This window comes from Phyllobates terribilis, unplaced genomic scaffold (assembly GCF_046119375.1).
Source record: "Phyllobates terribilis strain yellow unplaced genomic scaffold, ASM4611937v1 Scaffold_1__5_contigs__length_1240528914, whole genome shotgun sequence".
Classification (NCBI taxonomy): domain Eukaryota; kingdom Metazoa; phylum Chordata; class Amphibia; order Anura; family Dendrobatidae; genus Phyllobates; species Phyllobates terribilis.
The window spans coordinates 482024872-482048415 of record NW_027362761.1 but is presented as its reverse complement, the minus strand read 5'-3'; the positions used below and the strand labels follow the sequence as shown (position 1 = coordinate 482048415).

Sequence of the window (23544 nt, the reverse complement as noted above, 5' to 3'; positions counted from 1 at the left end):
CTCTGCATAAACGAATCTCAGTCATGCGGTCTTCTTCCCAGCAAATCTCTCTGTGTATATATCTGGTCACTGTATGGGGGCACTACTTCAATGAAGATTGAGATGTTAGCTCTCTTTCCCTCTTCCCCTGTTATAATTAGTTTTCTCACGACCCCATGTTCAATATGAGGGTGATATGTCCCCTTCTCTAGAGATGCCTGTATGAATTTTAATTTTTCTTTATGACAATATACAGTATATACATATAGACACACACACACACTCATTCATAGTATATATATACAGTACAGACCAAAAGTTTGGACACACCTTCTCATTTAAAGATTTTTCTGTATTTTCATGACTATGAAAATTGTACATTGGCATTGAAGGCATCAAAACTATGAATTAACACATGTGGAATTATATACTTAACAAAAACGTGTGAAACAACTGAAAATATGTCTTATATTCTAGGTTCTTCAAAGTAGCCACTTTTGTGTTGATGACTGCTTTGCACACTCTTGGCATTCTATTGATGAGCTTCAAGAGGTAGTCACCGGAACTGGTTTTCACTTCACATGTGTGCCCTGTCAGGTTTAATAAGTGGGATTTCTTGCCTTATAAATGGGGTTGGGACCATCAGTTGTGTTGTGCAGAAGTCTGGTGGATGCACAGCTGATAGTCCTACTGAATAGGCTGTTAGAATTTGTATTATGGCAAGAAAAAAGCAGCTAAGTAAAGAAAAACGAGTGGCCATCATTACTTTAAGAAATGAAGGTCAGTCAGTGCGAAAAATTGGGAAAACTTTGAAAGTGTCCCCAAGTGCAGTTGCAAAAATCATCCCCAAGTGCTACAAAGAAACTGGCTCACATGAGGACCGCCCCAGGAAAGGAAGACCAAGAGTCACCTCTGCTTCTGAGGATAAGTTTATCCGAGTCACCAGCCTCAGAAATCACAGGTTAACAGCAGCTCAAATTAGAGACCAGGTCAATGCCACACAGAGTTCTAGCACCAGACACATCTCTACAACAACTGTTAAGAGGAGACTTTGTGCAGCAGGCCTTCATGGTAAAATAACTGCTAGGAAACCACTGCTAAGGACAGGCAACAAGCAGAAGAGACTTGTTTGGGCTAAAGAACACAAGGAATGGACATTAGACCAGTGGAAATCTGTGCTTTGGTCTGATGAGTCCAAATTTGAGATCTTTGGTTCCAACCACCGTGTCTTTGTGCGACGCGGAAAAGGTGAACGGATGGACTCTACATGCCTGGTTCCCACCGTGATGCATGGAGGAGGGGGTGTGATGGTGTGGGGGTGCTTTGCTGGTGACACTGTTGGGGATTTATTCAAAATTGAAGGCATACTGAACCAGCATGGCTACCACAGCATCTTGCAGCGGCATGCTATTCCATCCGGTTTGCGTTTAGTTGGACCATCATTAATTTTCAACAGGACAGTGACCCCAAACACACCTCCAGGCTGTGTAAGGGATATTTGACCAAGAAGGAGAGTGATGGGGTGCTACGCCAGATGACCTGGCCTCCACAGTCACCAGACCTGAACTGGTTTGGGGTGAGCTGGACCGCAGAGTGAATGCAAAACGGCCAACAAGTGCTAAGCATCTCTGGGAACTCCTTCAAGATTGTTGGAAGACCATTTCCGGTGACTACCTCTTGAAGCTCATCAAGAGAATGCCAAGAGTGTGCAAAGCAGTCATCAAAGCAAAAGGTGGCTACTTTGAAGAACCTAGACTATAAGACATATTTTCAGTTGTTTCACACTTTTTTGTTAAGTATATAATTCCACATGTGTTAATTCATAGTTTTGATGCCTTCCGTGTGAATGTACAATTTTCATAGTCATGAAAATACAGAAAAATCTTTAAATGAGGTGTGTCCAAACTTTTGGTCTGTACTGTTTACCTCTAACTACATTTATGGTACTGGGAAAACGTTTTAGGGAGGTATGGAAAAAATGCTGTAAAGTAAGAATGCTTATAAATTAATAGTTTATTTTTATCAATTAACAAAATGCAGTGTAAATGAACAAAAGAGAAATCTAAACAAAATTAGTGACTGCCTATTGCCTTCAACACAGCATCAATTCTTCTAAGTACACTTGCATAAGGTCAGGGATTTTATAGGATTGTATCAGGTGTATGAATAACCATTTCTACCAAACAGGTGATATGATCATTATTTTAATAAGTACAGTGGGTATGGAAAGTATTCAAACCCCTTTAAGTGTTTCACTCTTTGTTTCATTGCAGCCACTTTGTAAATTCTAAAAAGTTTATTTTTTTTCTCATTAAAGTATACTCTGCACCCCATCTTGACTGAAAAAAACAGAAATGTAGAATTTTTTGCAAATTTATTAAAAAAGAAAAACTGAAATATCACATGGTCATAAGTATTCAGACCCTTTGCTCAGACAATCATATTTAAGTCACATGCTGTCCATTTCCTTGTGATTCTCCTTGAGATGTTTCTACTCCTTCATTGGCGTCCAGCTGTGTTTAATTAAACTGATAGGACTTGCTTTGGAAAGGCATACACCTGTCTATATAAGACCTCACAGCTCACAATGCATGACAGACCAAATGAGAATCATGAGCTCAAAGGAGCTGCCCAAGGAAAAGAATTTCTGCATTACTCAAGGTTCCTAAGAGCACGGTGGCCTCCATAATCCTTAAATGGAAGAAGTTTGGGATCACCAGAAGTCTTCCTAGACCTGGCCGTCCAGCCAAACTGAGCAATCGTGGGAGAAGAGCCTTGGTGAGAGAGGTAAAGAAGAACCCCAAGATCATTGTGGCTGAGATGCAGTAGGGAGATGAGAGAAAGTTCCACAAAATCAACTATCACTGCAGCTCTCCACTAGTCGGGCCTTTATGGCAGAGTGGCCCGACGGATGCCTCTCCTCAGCGCAAGACATATGAAAGCCTGCATAGAATTTGCTCAAAAACACATGAAGGACTCCCAGACTATGAGAAATAAGATTCTCTGGTCTGATGAGACGAAGATAGAACTTTTTTGTGATAATTCTAAGCGGTATGCGTTGAGAAAACCAGGCACTGCTCATCACCTGCCAATACAATCCCAACAGTGAAACATGGTGGTGGCAGCATCATGCTATGGGGGTGTTTTTCAGCTGCAGGGACAGGACGACTGATTGCAATTGAAGGAAACATGAATGCGGCCAAGTACAAAGATATCCAGGATGAAAACCTCTTCCAGAGTGCTCTGGACCTCAGACTTGGTCGAAGATTCACCTTCCAACAAGACAATGACCCTAAGCATATAGCTAAAATAACAAAGGAGTGGCTCCAGAACAAATCTGTGACCATTCTTGACTGGCCCAGCCAGAGCCCTGACCTAAACCCAATTGAGCATCTCTGGAGAGACCTGAAAATGGCTGTCCACCAACGTTCACCATCCAGCCTGACGGAACTGGAGAGGATCTGCAAAGAAGAATGGCAGAGAATCCCCAAAATCCAGGTGTGATAAACTTGTTGCATCATTCCCAAGAAGACTCATGGCTGTACTAGCTCAAAAGGGTGCTTCTACTCAATACTGAGCAAAGGGTCTGAATACTTATGACCATATGATATTTCAGTTTTTCTTTTTTAATAAATTTGCAAAAGTTTCTGTTTTTTTTTCAGCCAAGATGGAGTGCAAAGTACTTTAATGAGAAAAAAATGAACTTTTTAGAATTTACCAAATGGCCGCAATGAAACAAAGAGTGAAAAATGTAAAGGGGTCTGAATACATTCCGCACCCACTGTAGATAGAAACATTCGTTAACTGAAACAGAAACAGCTGTGTTGGAGGCCTCAAACTGGGTGAGTAACAGACAAACTTTGCTAGAAAGGTGAGTTTTACGGGAACACTGTTCATATCAGCCTGACAGTTGGTAATAGGGCTTCCATGGACAGGCTAAGCGAGAGTCACTCAGTCTAACGAATCCTAGGGGTTGCCCTGGCCTTTTCCCTTTTACCCCTGTTCAAGTATCTGGACTTACACAGGGACCCCTGGAATGGGACCAGAGATTCAGCTGGTGGAGCAATCTGGCAGCAAGAGGGGTCGACAAGCAAGAACAGTAACAGGAGGTCCAAGTCAGAGGCAGAATTTAAGGCAGGAGAATCGTCAGGAAACAGGAGGTTTCAGAACAAGGTAAATACCGGCAAACGAGACTGCAGACCCAGAGCTGTATTCATTATAACTGGCACTGGAATCTAACTCTCATTATGAGTTAATATAGAGAGCAGTCGCACCCTGAGCTGACAGCAGGGAGAAATATTAAACAGCTAGGACCTATTCCAAGCTTCCAGGCTGGGTGGAACCATAAAACCTAGGAGTAAAACAGGGCTATCATATTGTTGCCCTGTATCGCCCGACAGCTGAAGCGGACACAGTGGGCAGGCACTGGCACAGTGAAGTTGTGAAAGAGTTTCATGTCACAGGTCATGGCAAGACTGATCTCATCAACATTCACAAAATAGTTGTATTGCATCAACAAGGTCTCTCCCAGGCAAACATTTCAAAGCAGACTAGGGTTTCAAGATGTGCTCTTCAAGGGCAAAATTGAGGAACATAGCCAGGGGCGTACATAGAAATCATGGGGCCCCATAGCAGAAGTTCTAATTGCCCCCCCACCCCCCAAAAAAACAAACAAACAAACAAATATTTGTCTGTTTCACAGAAGAGCAGATCTCACAACTTTCCAGCCTATACATAATAATTTTCCTCCTGCTGAAGTCCTAGATTCCTCTTTCATTGCCCCATAAAGTATGATGCCAATAAAAGTGCCCCCCAGTCACAGTATGATACCCCTATGGTGCATTCTTCCATTCTTCCACATTAGCCTCCACATGCACAGTATAATGACCCGATTGTACCCCACTTCAACTCCCAAGGCAAAGTATGGTGACCCAACACAGTATGATCCCCCAACTGTGACTCCCACACAGCCCTCCATGCAGTATAATGGGCCTACATACAGTATAATGGCCCGCACTAGCCCTCCAAACAGTATAATGGCCCCCACATAGCCTTCCATATAGTATAATGCGCCCCTCATAATCCTCGATATAGTATAATGCGCCTCCCATAATCCTCCATATAGTATAATGAGCCCTCATAATCCTCCATATAGTATAATGCGCCCCCCATAATCCTCCATATAGTATAATGAACTTCCCATGGTCCTCCATAGAATATAATGCACTCCCCATAGTCCTCCATACAGTATATTACACACCCCATAGGGCAAAATGCAGCCCCCAGATAGTATAATGCACCCCACAGTCCTGCAGTATTATGGGCATCACATACTCACTGATTTAAAAATACTGTATATTTTAAATAAGCCAACCTGAGTATAAGCCGAGGTACCTAATTTTACCACAAAAAGCTGAGAATACGTATTGACTCGAGTATAAGCCTAGGGTGGGAAATGCAGCAGCTACTGGTAAATTTCCCCATCCTGGTATGTATGGCACCCCTCATCCCCCAATCCTGGTACGTATGGCACCCCTCATTCCCCAATTCTGGTACGTATGGCACTCCTCATCCCCCAATCCTGGTACGCATGGCCCCCCTCATCCCCCAATCCTGGTATGCGTGGTCCCTCTCATCCCCCAATCCTGGTATGCGTGGCCCCCCTCATCCCAAAATCCTGGTATGCGTGGCCCCCTCATCCCCCAATCCTGGTATGCGCGGCCCCCTCATCCCCCAATCCTGGTATATATGGCCCCCTCATCTCCCAATCCTGGTATGTATGGCCTCCTCATCCCCCAATCCTGGTATGCATAGCCCCCTCATCCCCCAATCCTGGTATGTGTGGCCCCTCTCATCCCCCAATCCTGGTATGTATGGCCCCCTCATCCCCCAATCCTGGTATGTGTGGCCCCCTCATCCCCCAATTCTGGTATGTATGGCCTCCTCATCCCCCAATCCTGGTATGTGTTTCCCAATCACTTTACACATAAAAAAAAATAAACACTTATACTCACCTTCCTTCCTCACCTCTGCTCCAGTGCTGCTATGTCCTGTCTGCCAGCAGTTGATGTTGGCATCTGAGCAGCACGTGCTCTCAGATGCCAAGGTGAGCTGCTGCTGCATATTCACTCCTCTCCACGCTAGGACTATGGGCGTGGAGAAGTGTGAATATGCATTCCCTTTAGTAGCGGGCACTGACAGCAGGAGCCGCGGCTCAGCATTCCTCCATGCCCGTTACTAAAGAGAATGAATATTCCCTCTTCTCCACGCCCATGGGAGTGGAGAAGAGGGAATATTCATGGCCCTTTAGCAGCGGGCACATGTGGTAGCTGCAGCAGCGGGTAGTGCGTGTGCTCCGCTCCTCCGCCGCAGCCCCCCCCCAATACTCACCTATCCTCCTCGTTCCCCTGCTGCTTCAGGGCCCCCCAGCTCACAGTGGTGTGGCCTGCTGCCATTGGCGGTACGCCACTGAACATAGCCACAGTGGTCGGCCAAAGAAACTAAGTGTAGCAGCTGAAAGACACATCATGCTTATTTCCTTTTGAAATTGGAAGATGTTCATCAAAAAGTTAATTTATTTCAGTTTCAATACAAAAAGTGAAACTCATTATATAGAGTCATTACAGAGTGATCTATTTCAAGTGTTTATTTCTGTTAATGTTGATGATTATGGCTTACAACCAATAAATGATCAAATGTCATTATCTCATTAAATTAGAATACTTTATAATAACAGCTTGAAAAATTATTTTAAAATCCAAAATGTTGGCCTACTGAAATGTATGTTCAGTAAATGCACTCAATACTTGGTTGGAGCTCCTTTTGCATCGATTACTGCATCAATGCGGCGTGGCATGGAGGCGATCAGCCTGTGGCACTTCTGAGGTGTTATGGAAGTCCAGGTTGCTTTGATAGCAGCCTTCAGCTCGCCTGCATTGTTGGGTCTGGTGTCTCTCATCTTCCTCTTGACAATACCCGGTTAAGGTCAGGGGAGTTTGCTGGCCAACCAAGCACAGTGATGTTGTTTTTAAACCAGGTATTGGTACTTTTGACAATGTGGACAGGTGCCAAATCCTGCTGGAGAATGAAATTTCCATCTCCAAAAAGTTTGTCGGCAGAGGGAAGCATGAAGTACTCTAAAATTTCTTGGTAGACGGCTGCGCTGACTTTGGTCTTGATAAAACACAGTGGACCTGCACTAGCAGATGACATGGCTCCCCAAACCATCACTGATTGTGGAAACTTCACACTAGACCTCAATCAGCTTGGATTGTGTGTCTCTCCACTCTTCCTCCAGACTCTGGGACATTGATTTCCAAATGAAATGCAAAATTTACTTTAATCTGAAAACAACACCTTGGACCACTGAGCAACAGTCCAGGTCTTTTTCTCCTTGGCCCAGCTATGACGCTTCTGGTGTTGTCTATTAGTCATGAGTGGCTTAACACAAGGAATGCGACACTTGTAGCCCTTGTCCTGGATACGTCTGTGTGTGGTGGCTCTTGAAGCAATGACTCAAGCAGCAGTCCACTCCTTATGAATCTCCCCCAAAATTTTGAATGGCCTTTTCTTAACAATCCTTTCAAGGCTGCGGTTATCTCAGTTGCTTGTGCACCTTTTTCTACCACACTTTTTTGTTCCACTCAACTTTCCATTAATATGCTTGGATACAGCACTCTGAACAGCCAGCTTCTTTAGCAATGACCTTTTGTGGCTTACCCTCCTTGTGGAGTGTTTCAATGACCACCTTCTGGACATCTGTAAAGTCAGCAGTCTTCCCCTTGATTGTAGAGCCTACTGGAACAGACTAAGTGACCTTTTTAAATGCGTAGGAAGCCTTTTCAGGTGTTTTTTGTTAATTATTTAAATTTACTGAGATAATGACTTTTGTGTTTTCATTGGCTGAAAGCCATACTCATCAACATTAATAGAAATAAACACTAAAATATATCACTCTGTTTGTAATGGCTTTATATAATATATGAGTTTCACTTTTTGTATTGAAGAACTGAAATAAATTAACTTTTTGATGATATTCTAATTTTGGGAGAAGCACCTGTATCTACTATTCAAATAAGTATGACAAGAAATGGTCTTTATAGAAGAATTGTGGCCAAAATCCATACCTTTAAATATGAAAACAAGGCCAAAACATAGGGAATAGATTGCAGAAAAATGGTAGCAGGTGCATTTGAGTCAAAATGTCAAATATTTTGCTGTAACAGTAAGGTAGTGTGTACGTCAAAGGACTGGAGTGGGGTACATATGTAACAGTAAAAGGAAAACTTTGATATCAAAGAAACAAGAGCCAACTAAACATTTTAATTGTCAAATTTGAATTCGGGAGGTCAGAATCATTAAGAAATGGCTCATTTCATAACTAAATGACGACTTTTGAAAATATGTAGAACAGTGTAATGAGTGTCTGCAAGCAATAGTGAAGCAAGGTGGAAAAGTTTCAGCATAAGGAGGTGGGGATTTAGTCAGGATTAATGGTGCCCTTGGTGCTGAGAAATACAGGCAGGTAGATATGACGCGCCCCCTGGGCCAGTGTTGTTTGGGGGATACCCGGAGCCGGATCAGATGGGGGTTGTAGTCTCCGAGTGGCGGTGACCCGGTCCGTGCCCAGGGTGTGAAGCTCAGTGTGTGGCAGTCCTTATAGATGTTACTAGATGTTCTTTTATGTCGACTACGCCACCCGTTGAATTGCGGTCAATACGGCCGCCGCTGCAGCAGGGTCCGCTGAGGCTGGTGATGTGTGTGCAGCTCAGGTAGTATAACCCCCAACGGGAGGGGTATAGCCTCAGGGGGTCAGGTGTAGAGGATGGTGGTTGTGGTGGTGCAGTGAGAGTGGTAATAAGACTCCGAGTTGGGCTGTGCAGTTCAGGGTTTTACTTACTGCTTTTGTGTTGGTCACTCCGGCCTTGAGTGACCGCCCGAGCCGTGCTGCGTCCACCAGGTCCTGGACTCGGCCAACCCCCAGGTGATTCTGGAGCGTGGTCCTGAGCTCCCTTTCTGACTTATCCTTCTTTCTGGCCTTTCCCACCAGGGATCCACCTAAGTCCGGCTCCCTCGGGCCTCTTGTTGGTAAAACCCTTGTCTCTGGGTTCCCTGACCCTATTCACGGTTTGCCTTCCGGGTGGATTTAGTGGGTGGTCGTGGCAGATCCTGCCCACGACCTCCGGTCTCTGGCTAAGGATTAGGGCCCTCCACCAGCTTGGGATCCGGTACCCTTGTGCCAACTCTTCACCCTCTGGTCTAATTTTGGGTTCTTGGAGTTCCCTCTTCTCCCCCTCTGGGTCCTTCCTTCTCCTCTCTCTCTCTCTTGGCCTTGGAGCTGGCTGAGCTGCTCTGCTTCTCTGACTCAACTCTGACAGACTGACCCTGATCTAAGATGGTTCCCACCTTATATACTCCCTCTATGTGTGAGCTCAGGTGACCAGCACCCAATGAGCTCCTACCATTACCCAGACTGCTCCCCCTATCTGCCCCTACACTACTGGGATGTTCCACCCCCCTCCCACTCCAGCCAGGGACAGACACTGTCGTACCTGCACATTTCTCTAGTGGGAGTACCATTGGTCTGTCCCCCGGAAATGGGATGTATGTAGTGCATGCAGCCTACTGAGCTCAGTTCCACACTCCATCCTTACCCGGGAGTGGAATACTACACCTCTGGCTTGAGGTGCAATACCCCTGTAGCAGCCGAATCCTCAGGGTGCTACATTCCCCCCTGGTAAATCACAGCACGTCCTCGGGCTGTAAGATACAAAAACATCCAAAACATACAATTATTTTTCATAAACATCAACATATAAACATATAAAACATCATATATATCATCAGCAGCAATAAACTCTTCATATAAAACTTTTCATAAATAACATTCTTGTAAACACTCTTGCTCCTCCGGCCACGGTGCAACTTGTGACCGGGAAAAGCGCGACAGTCTCTTAAAGAAAATGGTTTCCTATAAAACCGGTAGGGGGCGCCTTAGGAAGCGCAACTATATACAAGGGGAGGTATGGCCGCTCTCAGTCCTCGGCCAGGTAATGGGAATAGGGACACACGGTTTAACAGTTCACTCTTGTCCCAACGGGGACATATTTAAATCAGCAACAGTTCTTGGTACCCCGACGGGCAACTTTATACAGTCTCTCTCTACCGTACTTCAACGACGGCGTCCTCCTGCTCTTTCTTGTTGGTTGGTTTCAGTTTCAGACCCGTCCGGGTCCTCCTGCTCCTCCTCACACCGCAGCTCCTCCTCCGTCAGGCGATGCACATGGAGGGCGTAGGGTCCTTTGGCACACTTGTGCCGGGTGAAGGTGACCTCGTCCCCTACATACAGGTCACGACCTCTGTGTCCCTCCGGCAGATGGCTTTCTACGTCTCTGCGGGTCACAAAGACGTCGCCGGGGGTATGATGGTCTCTAATGAAGCCCCACCCATGCTGCATGTTGAATTTTATCACAATCCCGGTGGAAGGGGGACCATGAGCTGCACGGGGATTCCTCCTGGTCCGGCTCTTCTGCTCCGCGCTTCTTATCTGCATCTGCTGTTCCCGGACCCGCCTCTCTCTCCGCTACCTCTCGAAGACCTCGAGCTGCTGCCGGCAGCACTCTGCACGCTCCGCTGCGGCCGCCCGAGTCTCCTGAGTGAACCCCATGAGGTCTTCTCCAGTGGGGTCCCACTCAAACTGTGCCTCCTCCAGCAGGGGCGAGGTCCTCTTTACAGGCTTCGGAGCCGGAATCAGGGGCTCGCACATGGGCCTTGCCTTTTGGAGTTCCAGCTGAATATACTCCTGGGGCCATATGAAGGGCTGCCCATCCGGGCACGTATGCTGGGCGAACAGGTCCTCACCCAGGTGCGGTACTTTAGGTGTTATGGGCGCTGTGGTGGTAGCGGCGCCCGGGTTAACCAGGCCTTGCGACCAGGCCTGGGGCACCTTAAAGGCAAAGGGCACCGTAAGAACGGCGGCGCCCGTGGTTACTCGGCCCTGCGACCAGGCCGGTGGCTCCGCGGAGGTAGGGGGCGCTGTTGGAATTGCGGCGCCCGGGTGTACTAGGCCTTGCGACCAGGCCGGTGGTATTTCCTGCTTGGCCACGCTCGAGGTCGAGGCGTGTGACGTCACAGGGGTCGTGGCCGCGGTTTCCGGTTGAGGCCTAGTCGGCGGCGGTGACGATGCAGCGACGGGCACGGCAGGGGGAACTTCGGGCTCTGCGACGGGGAGCTGGGGCAGGCACGCGGTTTCCCGGCTCGGGGTAGAGACGTCCCCTTTACCTGCCTCCATTCGTTCGGCTCCCTTCTCGGCGCCGTCTCCGGCCTTCACTCCTCCTGCACCATCCTCAGAGGCGGTCTGTCTCCTCGTCTCGGGTGGCGTGCTCCGCTGTCGGGTTTCGGTCTGCTGGGCCATCTCTCGGCTCCACTCCGCCAACGTCTCTCGCTGCACCCGGGCCATCCTCCGTGCGAGGCCCTCCAGCGCAGTCTGTGCACACTCCCGGTCTCGGGGGAGCTGTGCCAGGACCTCCACTAGGCCTAGTGGGGTTGTGGCTTGTAGCAGGCTCCTGACCACTGGGTCGGTGCTGCCTGACTCTCCCTCCATCTCCGGGTAGGCTTTCTCTGGACTCCTCTCCAGACCTCTTGTCTCCGGGTGCGCTCTCTCCAGACTGCTCCAGGCGACACCCATCTTTGCTCTCTTGTTCTGTCTCCGCCCACATTTAGGGTGGTCCCGGGGCAACTTTGTGATTGTCAGTTCCAGGGGCAGTTCTCTTACGCTGATGGAGACTTCCAGCATCACAGTCTCTGTTGGTGGGCGCGGTTTCCGCTTTTGGCGCCATTCTTCGACCTGGCCCACGATGGGAGGTGACCTCTTGCCACCCTCTGGCACGCCCATAATGGCGTCCGCTCTTCCAAGGCGGGAAATCTTTGGAAATGGCGGGAATCGTCTCCCAGTGGCGGGAAACTCCATGGATGGCGGGAAAAAGCTGCAAATGGCGGACAACCGGCGGGAAACGACCTGTGATGGGGTCCGTTGGCGGGGACCCTCCGGAACCGGCGGGAGACTTCTTTTTGAGGTAACGATGAACTTTTCTTCAGGCACGCAGTACCCGGTTGTTGCGGGCACGAGATCCTGCCGACTACGCCAAAGTTGACGCGCCCCCTGGGCCAGTGTTGTTTGGGGGATACCCGGAGCCGGATCAGATGGGGGTTGTAGTCTCCGAGTGGCGGTGACCCGGTCCGTGCCCAGGGTGTCAAGCTCAGTGTGTGGCAGTCCTTATAGATGTTACTAGATGTTCTTTTATGTCGACTACGCCACCCGTTGAATTGCGGTCAATACGGCCGCCGCTGCAGCAGGGTCCGCTGAGGCTGGTGATGTGTGTGCAGCTCAGGTAGTATAACCCCCAACGGGAGGGGTATAGCCTCAGGGGGTCAGGTGTAGAGGATGGTGGTTGTGGTGGTGCAGTGAGAGTGGTAATAAGACTCCGAGTCGGGCTGTGCAGTTCAGGGTTTTACTTACTGCTTTTGTGTTGGTCACTCCGGCCTTGAGTGACCGCCCGAGCCGTGCTGCGTCCACCAGGTCCTGGACTCGGCCAACCCCCAGGTGATTCTGGAGCGTGGTCCTGAGCTCCCTTTCTGACTTATCCTTCTTTCTGGCCTTTCCCACCAGGGATCCACCTAAGTCCGGCTCCCTCGGGCCTCTTGTTGGTAAAACCCTTGTCTCTGGGTTCCCTGACCCTATTCACGGTTTGCCTTCCGGGTGGATTTAGTGGGTGGTCGTGGCAGATCCTGCCCACGACCTCCGGTCTCTGGCTAAGGATTAGGGCCCTCCACCAGCTTGGGATCCGGTACCCTTGTGCCAACTCTTCACCCTCTGGTCTAATTTTGGGTTCTTGGAGTTCCCTCTTCTCCCCCTCTGGGTCCTTCCTTCTCCTCTCTCTCTCTCTTGGCCTTGGAGCTGGCTGAGCTGCTCTGCTTCTCTGACTCAACTCTGACAGACTGACCCTGATCTAAGATGGTTCCCACCTTATATACTCCCTCTATGTGTGAGCTCAGGTGACCAGCACCCAATGAGCTCCTACCATTACCCAGACTGCTCCCCCTATCTGCCCCTACACTACTGGGATGTTCCACCCCCCTCCCACTCCAGCCAGGGACAGACACTGTCGTACCTGCACATTTCTCTAATGGGAGTACCATTGGTCTGTCCCCCAGAAATGGGATGTATGTAGTGCATGCAGCCTACTGAGCTCAGTTCCACACTCCATCCTTACCCGGGAGTGGAATACTACACCTCTGGCTTGAGGTGCAATACCCCTGTAGCAGCCGAATCCTCAGGGTGCTACAGATATCCATCATGCATTATCATCAGGGAGACATCTAATTGGCTGCAAATTTGTTCTGCAGTTGGACAATAACCCCAAACATACAGCCAGTATAATTAAAGGGGTTGTCCGGTCAAAAGTGATAAGTCTGTAGTCACTCTGTGTGACTGCAGACTCATGAATTCCCCAGTGCATGCACTGCGCGCTGCGGGGATTCGCTGGTTTCATAACGGAGGGTTTGAGATATACATACCCCAGGCCAGTGGGCGTGGCCTCTCTCTCCATACACTTGTATTGAGCGAAGCCTCACCCTTCTAGCCGGATGCGCCCACTGGCCGTCTGCGTCACTAGACGGGGCGTGGCCTTGCTCAATACAAGTGTATGGAGCGAGGCGGCCCCGACTGGCTGGAGGTATGTATAACTTATACATACCCTCCGTTACCGGGTCTGAAACCGGCAAATTCCTACAGCGCACAGTGCGACTGCAGACTTATCATTTTTGACCGGATAACCCATTTAAGAACTATCTTCGGCGAGGGGGGGGGTGTGGCCTGGTCAGACATGTGAGTAGAAGTGTGTTAGAAGAGCTCCTGGGATAAGCAGCCTGCTGGAGGATCCACTGGGCCCCTAACTTCATAAAAAGCGATGTTACCCCTTTTAAACACATCCTAGCACTTACCGGTGTGCATAGGAGCGATCATGGCCGGAGGAGCAGCAGTGAGACGACAGGGAGCAGCAGCAGGAGGAAATGGAGGCATCCAAGATGGCACAGGCTCCCCTGCAACAGGTACCAGAACAGGCACAGCACTGAGGCTGGCTGGCTTCGCTAGAGCTCCAAGTACGGCAATGAGGCACATATACAGATCATGGAGGTGTCTAATCATTTCTCTGTGCTCTCAGAGGAATTCAGTAACACTGAAGAAAATAAATCTGAAAGTTCCTGTGCTCCACACCTCAGCCAGAAATCACTGCTTCCCACCATGAATACAGATCAGCAAATTAATGAGCACACGATAAACAATGTGTTTATGGCTGTAACACAGTGTGGATCTGCTTTAGCCACACTTAGCAGTCAGATGGGAGCGTATAAAGAGGAACTTTCTTTTATGAGGCAAGGGCTACAAAAGGTTAATGACTGCACTACAGCAGCAGAGGGCAGAATCAGTGATCTGGAGGATAAACAGCCTCAGATAATCCGGGACTGCCAGAGACATGACCAACAGATCATGGCCCTATTAGCTAAAGCTGATGATTTGGAGAACAGACTCAGACGAAATAATATAAGAGTGATTGGCGTGCCTGAAAAAACAGAGCAATAATCCAAATGAGTACTTTGAGACTTGGTTACATTCTTTGTTTGGGACTGATTGCCTGTCTGTCCTCTTTGCTGTGAAGCGGGCGCACAGGGTGCCAACCTGGCCACTGCCCCCAGGGGCTCCTCCACGTCCAGTATTAATAAAGCTGCTGCACTACAAAGACAGAGATGCCATCCTTATGGCTGCACGTGATAAAGGGGACATCTCTATTAATGAACAAAGAATTTCCTTTTTTCGGATTACTCCACTGAAGTTTCAAAAAATGTAGGGCGCAGTTTCTTGATGTCAAGCGAAGGCTGCGTAGTCTGCAAACCTCATACTCCATGATTTACCCTGCGAAACTTAGAGTTGCGGCTCTGGGAGAGCCTTTCTTTTTTGAACATCCGAAAGACGCACTCCGTTGGATTGATCTGAAGGAGCAGAGGATCCATCAAAATCAGTAACTTTGAACCTGGATAAATTAAAGATACCTACCACCGGAGTTTCCCGATTGAATATTGGGGTCATATCCTTTACTGCCTAGCACATGGCCCAGTGGACACAACTATCCTGAGCTATATCCGAATATTGTAGGCCCCCAGGAAGTGTTTAACCCTTTTCGTTTTAAGTTGATTGTTTGCTTGCCTTGTATACGGCTACAGGATGGACTAGTGCCTTTCTTCATCCAGATTGAATGGATGGATTAATGTTTACTTGTTTAAATGTGTTTGTGGGGTTTTTGTTTCTATAACTTGTTTTCTGGTTCTGCAAATACTAGCGGTCATGCCGACTAAGTGGAAATACTGTAAAGAGGGTTATAAAAGGGATGAGAAAGGTGGGATACCTTCCAAGTCACCTGTATTTTTCAATCCCTATATGACTAAATATTATGGCTGATAAAGTAAAATTCCTTTTATGGAACGTCAGAGGTCTGGGGGACTCCTTAAAGAGAGCAGCGGTCATGGAGCATATCTGGGATCACCTGCCTGTAGTGGTGTGTCTGCAGGAAACGCACTTTGGGAAAAATAGTGTTGTGGGCATGAAATATTCATGAATATTCCACAGCTTCCACTCTACCTTCTCCACATATTCTAGGGGGGTTAGCATCCTAGTACATAGGACTATCCCTTTTGAATTAATTGATTCCAAGATAGGTGGAGAAGGCAGATTTGTGAGCATCCACCACTGTAAAATATTCACAAAATAAATTCTACTTGTGGCAGTTTATGTATCTCCTCCATAGAACAACATTACTTTGAAAAATATTGCTTCACTAATGACTAAGATACCGGGAGTTCCAGTCCTTTGCATGGGAGATTTCAATAATGTTGTTCATCCCTTTTGGGATAGATATAAATCAGACACTGCTACAAAAACTGCCCCCATAACTAAGTTTGGAGAAATACTATCAGAACTAGAACTATGATTAGTGGTCGTATGGCGTCTCAAATATCCTAACACTAGACAATTTTCTTGCTATTCTAACACACATAAAACATTATCGCGTATTGATATGGTATTAGGCACAGAACTATTTCCCCCTTGGTAAGAACAGTGGAATATTTGCCCAGAGCGCTATCAGGTCATTCACCCTTGCTGACTACTCTTTGCTTTTCACCCAGTCCGCTAGATTTTCTGACTATGTGGGCCATGAATTCCTTCTGGAATTGATCACATCTACCTTAGAACATTATTTTAAGGGAAACGACAAACAAGAGTCCCAAAATACATTATGGGATGCTATGAAAGCGTGCTTACGAGGAGTCTTAATACAAGCCATTAATAGATCCAAAACTAAGACAAAACATTTCGGGGAGTTTTTACGGGATAGAGTTAGATCTACAGAAGAGAAATTTGTATTAACCGGTGTAAAAGAGGACCTGATGGAATGGGGAGAAGCGCAAGAAGCGTACACCACACATATCAAGGAAAAAGCTAAAAACAAACGCATGTTTGCCCAGACGCACTTCTTTGAAGAGGGGGAGAAGCAGCACACTTAAGGCCCCGTCACACTAAGCGATGCAGCAGTGATCCCGACAACGATACGACCTGTCAGGGATCGTTGCTGCATCGCTAATACATCGCTGGTGAGCTGTCAAACAGGCAGGCTCACCAGCGATCAGGGGAGCAGCGATATCGTGGAAAGAATCATTCCACGATGTCCTGCTCCCGTTACCAGCCTGCTGCTTAAGCAGGAGCAGGCTGGTAACTATGGTAAACATCGGGTTACTAAGTGCGCGTGTGCCCCTAGTAACCCGCTGTTTACCATGGATACCACTCTGCTACCGTGCGCGGGAGCCTCCGCGCACCGTAGCAGAGTGGTATCCATGGTAAACAGCGGGTTACTAAGTGCGCGCGTGCCCCTAGTAACCCGATATTTACCATGGTTACCAGCCAGATCGTTGGTCCCGCTGGTCACACACAGCGATGTGTGCTGGCCAGCGGGAGGCCAACGACCAAAAAATGGTCCAGGACACTTTGCAGCGATCAGCGACCTCACAGCAGGGGCCTGATCGTTGCAATGTGTCACACATAGCGACATCGCTGGTGAGGTCGCTGGTGAGTCACCAAAACCGTGACTCAGCAGCGATCTCGCTAGCGATATCGCTATGTGAGACGGGGGCTTTACTGGCTGTGATAACAAGAGCCCAGATGAGGAGTTCTTTTATTGGTGCTGTGAAGGACAAGGTAGGGGTGGTAGTAAACCAGACTGACCAGATCTCAAACACTCTGCTAGAATTTTATAAAGATTTATATACATCCAAACTGCAATTTAATAGAGAACAGATCTTATCCTACTTGAGGGAAATTAAACATTCAGCAGTAAAGATCAAGAATTATTAAATAGACCACTACAGCTGGAGGAGTTACAAATGGTAGTAGCCTCTGTGGCTAATAAATTGCCAGGTGACGCGCCCCCAGGGCCGTGGGGTACTCGGCAGCTGGGCCTCTGGACGCCGGTTGGCAGGGGATATCACGGTGGCTGGCCCGGTCCGTGACCCAGGGCGGTCAGTGCAAAAGGGAAATATTTTTAGAAAGTTCGTGATGCCACCTGTGGTGTCTGGTGAGGATCACCAGCGCTGCAACAGTCCTCTGAGGCAGATGTTAGGGCAGCTTGTGATGGGACGGCTCCCCACAGGTGGAGCAGGCCTCAGGGCAGTGTAGGTGAATGGTGGTTGCGCTGGGCGTTGTAGTGCAGGGAGGGAACAATGGCGCCGATGAAAGAATGGACGGAGGCAGTACGGTGCAGTCATCCGAGATTTTACTCACAATTCTTCAGACAGTCCACAGGTGCACTGTACAGGTGCAGGCCTCCCGCGTCGCGCTGCGTTCACCGGGCAGGGGTTCAATCCTTCCTCAGGCAACTTGGGAATACCTGGCAGAACCCCACTTTCTCGTGTTCCTATTTTGACCGTCTTCACACTGGTCTTTCTCCCTCCTGCTCTGCGCTGCCCACTCTCAGGCCTGTTCGGGTACTCTGAAGTCCCTCCTGTCTGTCGGAGTTACACAGACTTGCTTGACCGTCAGGGGACTAGAATGTGGCTGCGATCCCTCTGTCTTCTGACAGATGCGGAGCGTACGGGTGCCATCCTGCATGCGAAGTACCCCCTGGGATCCTTTCTTAGAACGGAGCCTACTCCCTGCTCCCCTCCTGACTTGGCCCTAATTGTGGAGCAGATCTCCTAATGAGACTCTGCTCCCGGACTGTTCTTCTGAACTGCTCTCCTCTGACTGAACTTCTGTTCTGAACCTAAGATGGCTTCCCAATTTATACTCCTACCAAAGTGCTCCCTCTAACTACTTCCTACACCCACACCCACTACTGGTTCCCCCTACCTTTGGGTTCCCCCCACTGCAGCCAGGGTCAGGGCTCAGCAGCTGCGCTCTGCATGTTGCCCCTCCAGCCAGCCTGGGGCAGTGTAGTGTTGGATGCAGGTGTGTGGGGTTCCGTGCAGCACTCCCTCCTTACCTGAGAGAAGGGAGACACCACACCTCGGGGTGAGGTGCAGTACCTCTGTGGCGACTGAACCCTCAGGGGCGCCACACAGGACTAGACAGACTTCCCACAGAAATATATAAGAAATTTTGAAATATTCTACTTCCCCACTTACTGGCTACCTTCAATGAGGCGGTGAGGGGGGGGGACCATACCACATTCAATGCAAGAGACATTGATAGTAGTCATACCTAAGCCAGGTAAAGACCCTTTAATCCCTGACTCATTTAGGCCCATATCTTTATTTTCAACCGATGTTAAAATTATTGCGAAGGTTCTGGCATCTAGATTGAATACAATAATTTCTACAGTTATCCATACTGACCAGTCAGGCTTCATGCCTGCTAGATCCACAGCTGCTAATATCCAGAGATAGTTTCTTAATCTTCAATTGCCGGTGGATGGTGATGGGGACAGGGCTGTATGTTCTCTGGACGCCGCTAAGGCATTCGATTCTGTTGAGAGGGAATATTTATGGGCGGTGTTGGAAAAGTTTGGTATAGCACCTAGTTTTATTTCATGGGTTAAATTGCTGTGTGGTAGGCCGGTGGCCAGAATACGGGTAAATGGACACCTCTCCCCGGCTTTTGGACTGAGTATAGGTACGCAGGTGTGCCCATTGTTCCCCCTGCTCTTTGCACTAGCCATTGAACCCCTGGCATCGGTTATCAGGGAGCATCCAGGAATAGTTGGGTTTCGTAGAGGGAATAGTGAAGAGAAGGTCGGTTTATACGATGACGATACTTTATTATTTCTGGCTAAAACTTCTGAGTCTATTCCTACAGCAATGGAAACGATAGAAACATTTGGAAAATATTCTAGTCTGAAGATAAATTGGAGCAAATCAGTTATACTTCCATTTGATAATACAGATGAGAATGCTTCCCACTACATTAATTTGGGTTTACAAGTGGTATCGGAGTCTAAATATTTAGGCATCAATATATCAGCAAAAATAAATGATTATGATAAGTTGAATTTTGACCCAGTCTTAATTAAATTTAGAGGGAAACTAGGCGCCCGGTATAAGTTACCATTGTCGGTTGTGGGCCCTGCTAACCTGGTCAAAGTGATCTGGATGCCAGAATTGCTGTACGTTCTACACAACTCCCCAATATGGATAAATCTGAGATTTTTCTTTAAAGTCAGTCAAGAGTTTAGAAAATTAATATGGGGCAAACAGACTCCGAGAATTAAACTGTAAACATTGCAAAGAAACAAAACAATGGGAGGGATTGTGGTTCCTAATCCATGGGTATATTATGTGGCATCTCAGCTTCAACATATTCGGGGATGGGACTACTCTGGGGGAGCTCAGCGTAAGTTGCTACACCATTATTTCCAATCAGATAAGCTCTATGAGGTATTGAAGGCGCATAAGTTTGGGACACTTGGAGGCAAAAGACCGACTATGCAGTTAAGTCACAAACTTTGGGGGAATAGGAAGGTGTTTCACAATTTACTTCATTATGGAACTCTCCATGGCTTCCAAATCTATACCAACTGGTGGGATTTAACTCCTGGAGCTCCAAGGATTTAAACAGACTTAATCAAGTGCTAATAGGTGATGGGATTAAGGAATTCTCACAGCTACAAAACAAATATGGGTTACCTCACTCTGAATTCTACAAATATTTACAATTTAGGCACGCATATCGGGCAGAAGGCATTGTTCTAGAAGGAGGGATACCCCGAAACTCAATAATACAGAGAATAGCTAATCTACACAGTTCTCGTGGACTGAACTCATTAATTTATAACATTCTCTTAGATATTATATTGACATACCAGCCGATGCGATCAAAAGAGAAATAGGGGAGTATAATGGGACCGATAGAAGAAAATCACTGGTCAGGTATACTGGAAAGAGCTCCACAACTGTCTTTAAGTGAATCCCATAGACTGTCCCATATATATGTGATACACCAGGTATACAGGAAACTTCAATTCTTATTTAACATAGGATTTCGTCCCCACTGTCCTAGATGCAAAACTAACATAGCAGACATGCTTCATATGATATGGAACTGTCCTAACCTGGTGTCCTTTGGAAGAGTGTTGTAGCAATGATTAACAGGGTTTATTCAATTGTTGTAGAGCTCTCATCATTAGTATGTATACTGGGATATGTTGAAGATCTGGCTATTGATGAGTACCGCAAAATTGCGGCGGCAAGAAAATTGATAGCCCAAAAATGGATAGCAGATCAGGAGTCTGTGATATCAGAATTTATTGATAAAGTTAACTGGCTAGTAAATTTGGAAAAAGGCACATACCTAAAAAGAGATGCTATCTCTAAATTTGACAAGATATGGGGTCTATGGATTGGTGGCTCTGGTTTGACATCTAAGGAACTGAGGATATTTTGCCTCGGCTTGCTTTGAGTTACGGTTATATGATGCCTCAAATTAAACTTCTTTGAAAACTAATAAAAATGTTATTAGTACTTCCACAAGTTATGTGTAATTGGATTGACTATTTTTACTATGTTCAAATATTTGTTCATCTAATTATGCTGGTTTTGCAGAGACAGGATGTATAAATAACTCATGTTTAATTCTTCTTAAGGTTAGGGGGTGGAGAACTGTGTTTCTCCAATGTTTGTCTGGTTGTTGTTTTTTTTTTATTTTTACCTTTGTGAAAATCTTTAGACCAAATAAAAAAAACATTTGATTAAAAAAAAAAAAACTATCTTCAGCGTAGAGAAAAACAAGGAGCCCTGATTTCAACATCATCGAGTTTGTTTTGGGATTACATGAAGAGTTAGAAAATATGCACAAGCCTACACACGGAGAAAATTAGTGGTTAGTTCTCAAAGATGTTTGGAACAACCTCCCTGCCGAGTTCTTTCATAAACTGTGTACAAGTGTACATAGAAGAATTGATGCAGTTTGAAGGCAAAGTGAGGTTACACCAAAGAATGAATTGTTTTAGATTTCTCTTTTGTCTACTCACTTTGAATTTTGTTAACTGATAAAACATTTTTCTGCCTGTTTTTAAACAATGTTTTAACTCACAGAAAGAATCAGCTGTGATCCCCTGCTGTAATGTCTGTATACTCTTGCTTCCTCCCCTGTCCAGGAGCTGTGGTATGATAAGACACAGCCATTACACAGTACACAGCAGGGGCACAGTTATAAGATTATTAGTAAATTTTCTGGCGCCATACAAAGGCTTAATTAGGGAAAACTCCTATTGAGACCTTGCAAATACTGACATAGAAAGCTGGAGCTAAACATCCCACAGTATAAAGAAACATTGTCAGAGTGAGTCAATTAAAAAATATCCATTTTATTAGTACATAACATTAAAAATCTTCATCAAAAATAGAAAAAATGTATATATATATATATAGTACATCTAGGAAAGGTTTCACGGTAAAGACACAAGAAAAAACGCATGACAGTTGCAGAAAACATCACATAGATCAGAATACTACAAGTAGTAAAGAGTAAATAGTGGAAAAAAATGATGAAATAGTTAACACTGCTAGGAAAACATACTCCTTCAAAGTGATTACAGAGAAGATCCTGCCTATTGTGAGCTCTGTTCCAGAGATTCAGATATAAAGTAAACTAGTGAGTTACTATCTGAAAAAGTAGCAAGTGCGTATATCTATGTGTATGAGAATCGGCTGTAAAAATAATGATAACATGCCGAGCATGGAGCAGAAATAGCAGGACCAGAACTATAGTTTAGACATGCTTACCTTCAGAGTAATAAATCTGTCCTGACTGTCACGCAGCCCCGATATGCATTTCGCATATCTTGCTTCCTCAAGGGACTTGGATATCAACTGTGTCAGTCTGTCTGTATATATCCCCTCCTAATAAGAACCAGGTGCAACCCATAGTGGCGTCACATGCAGAAGTGTGGGTGGAGTAACAAATAACAAACTAACCTCCTAACGTAGCCACTATGGAGCAGAGCCATGTCCAATCGGCGCATGTGGGCGGGAAAGTAAGTGCTATACACGTCACCGAGGGCGGATCTCAGAGTACCGTGTGTTCCAGGAAGAAATGCTTCCTGTGACGTCACTTGGAACGCACGGCTCCGTGCAGATGCCCAGGGCGACGGGTACCACGAACAAAACACATGCGCTCACCACGGGTCTGTAAAGGTAAGTATGATGTTCCCATCCTGAATTCTCAAAAAAAAACAAAAACACAAAAAACACAAACCATAAATTAGACAAGTAATGCTGAATATAACCAGAGCAATACAGTGTACACAATATGAAAGTGCATAATTGTCATTATCCACAGAGGTTCATCCTTTATAAAGGAAATAAAATTCAGATATATGGTCCTTTCTGAAATTGCCATCTATGGACATTGGTCACACGCAGCACACAGGAGAAGAGGAAGGGGACATCCATCAAAACCCAATGTTACAAATATTCATCAAGGAGAGGGCAGACTACTAAGAATAGAAGCAAAAGAAAAAACACACAATTAATAAAAAGTAAATAAAAACAATATGAAATCCAGAGAATTTCTTTGATTTTTATTCCCTCATACTGTATATATAATGAGAATATTCAGAGGATTCGAGTGCCAAAAATATATATATACAAGTCTCATAGGAACGACGAAAAACTCAACTTTTCGTTTAAGCCATTGGGGGACATTGTTCCCAATTTCACAATCCATCTACATTCCAGACGCGCCAGGGCTCGTTTGTAATCACCTCCCCAGGCACCCAAATGTAGGCGGTCGATCCCCCTGACCTTAAAGCCCACTGGATCCGAGTCATGGCACAGTCTGAAATGGCGAGGGATAGTTTTTAACGACACGTCGGTTGTTTTTGCTGCCGCACATATATCCCTGACATGTTCCCTCGTGCGTATACGCAGCTCACGTGATGTCAGTCCAATATACACCATTCCACAGGGACAAGTTGCATAATAAATCACGTAGTCTGTACTACATGAGATATATTTCAGAAATTT

The 23544-nt window shown here is 46.5% G+C and overlaps 1 protein-coding gene across 1 annotated transcript in view; it reads right to left on the bottom strand.

Annotated features, from left to right (window-relative positions):
• LOC141265877 (baculoviral IAP repeat-containing protein 1-like) overlaps window positions 1-22464 on the bottom strand; it is a 220595-nt gene extending 198131 nt beyond the window's left edge. Inside the window, exon 1 of the mRNA XM_073679547.1 lies at window positions 22303-22464. The gene's annotated coding sequence lies outside the window, so the exon portion shown is untranslated. The remainder of the gene's footprint in view (window positions 1-22302) is intronic.
• Between the last annotated feature and the right edge of the window lie 1080 nt (window positions 22465-23544).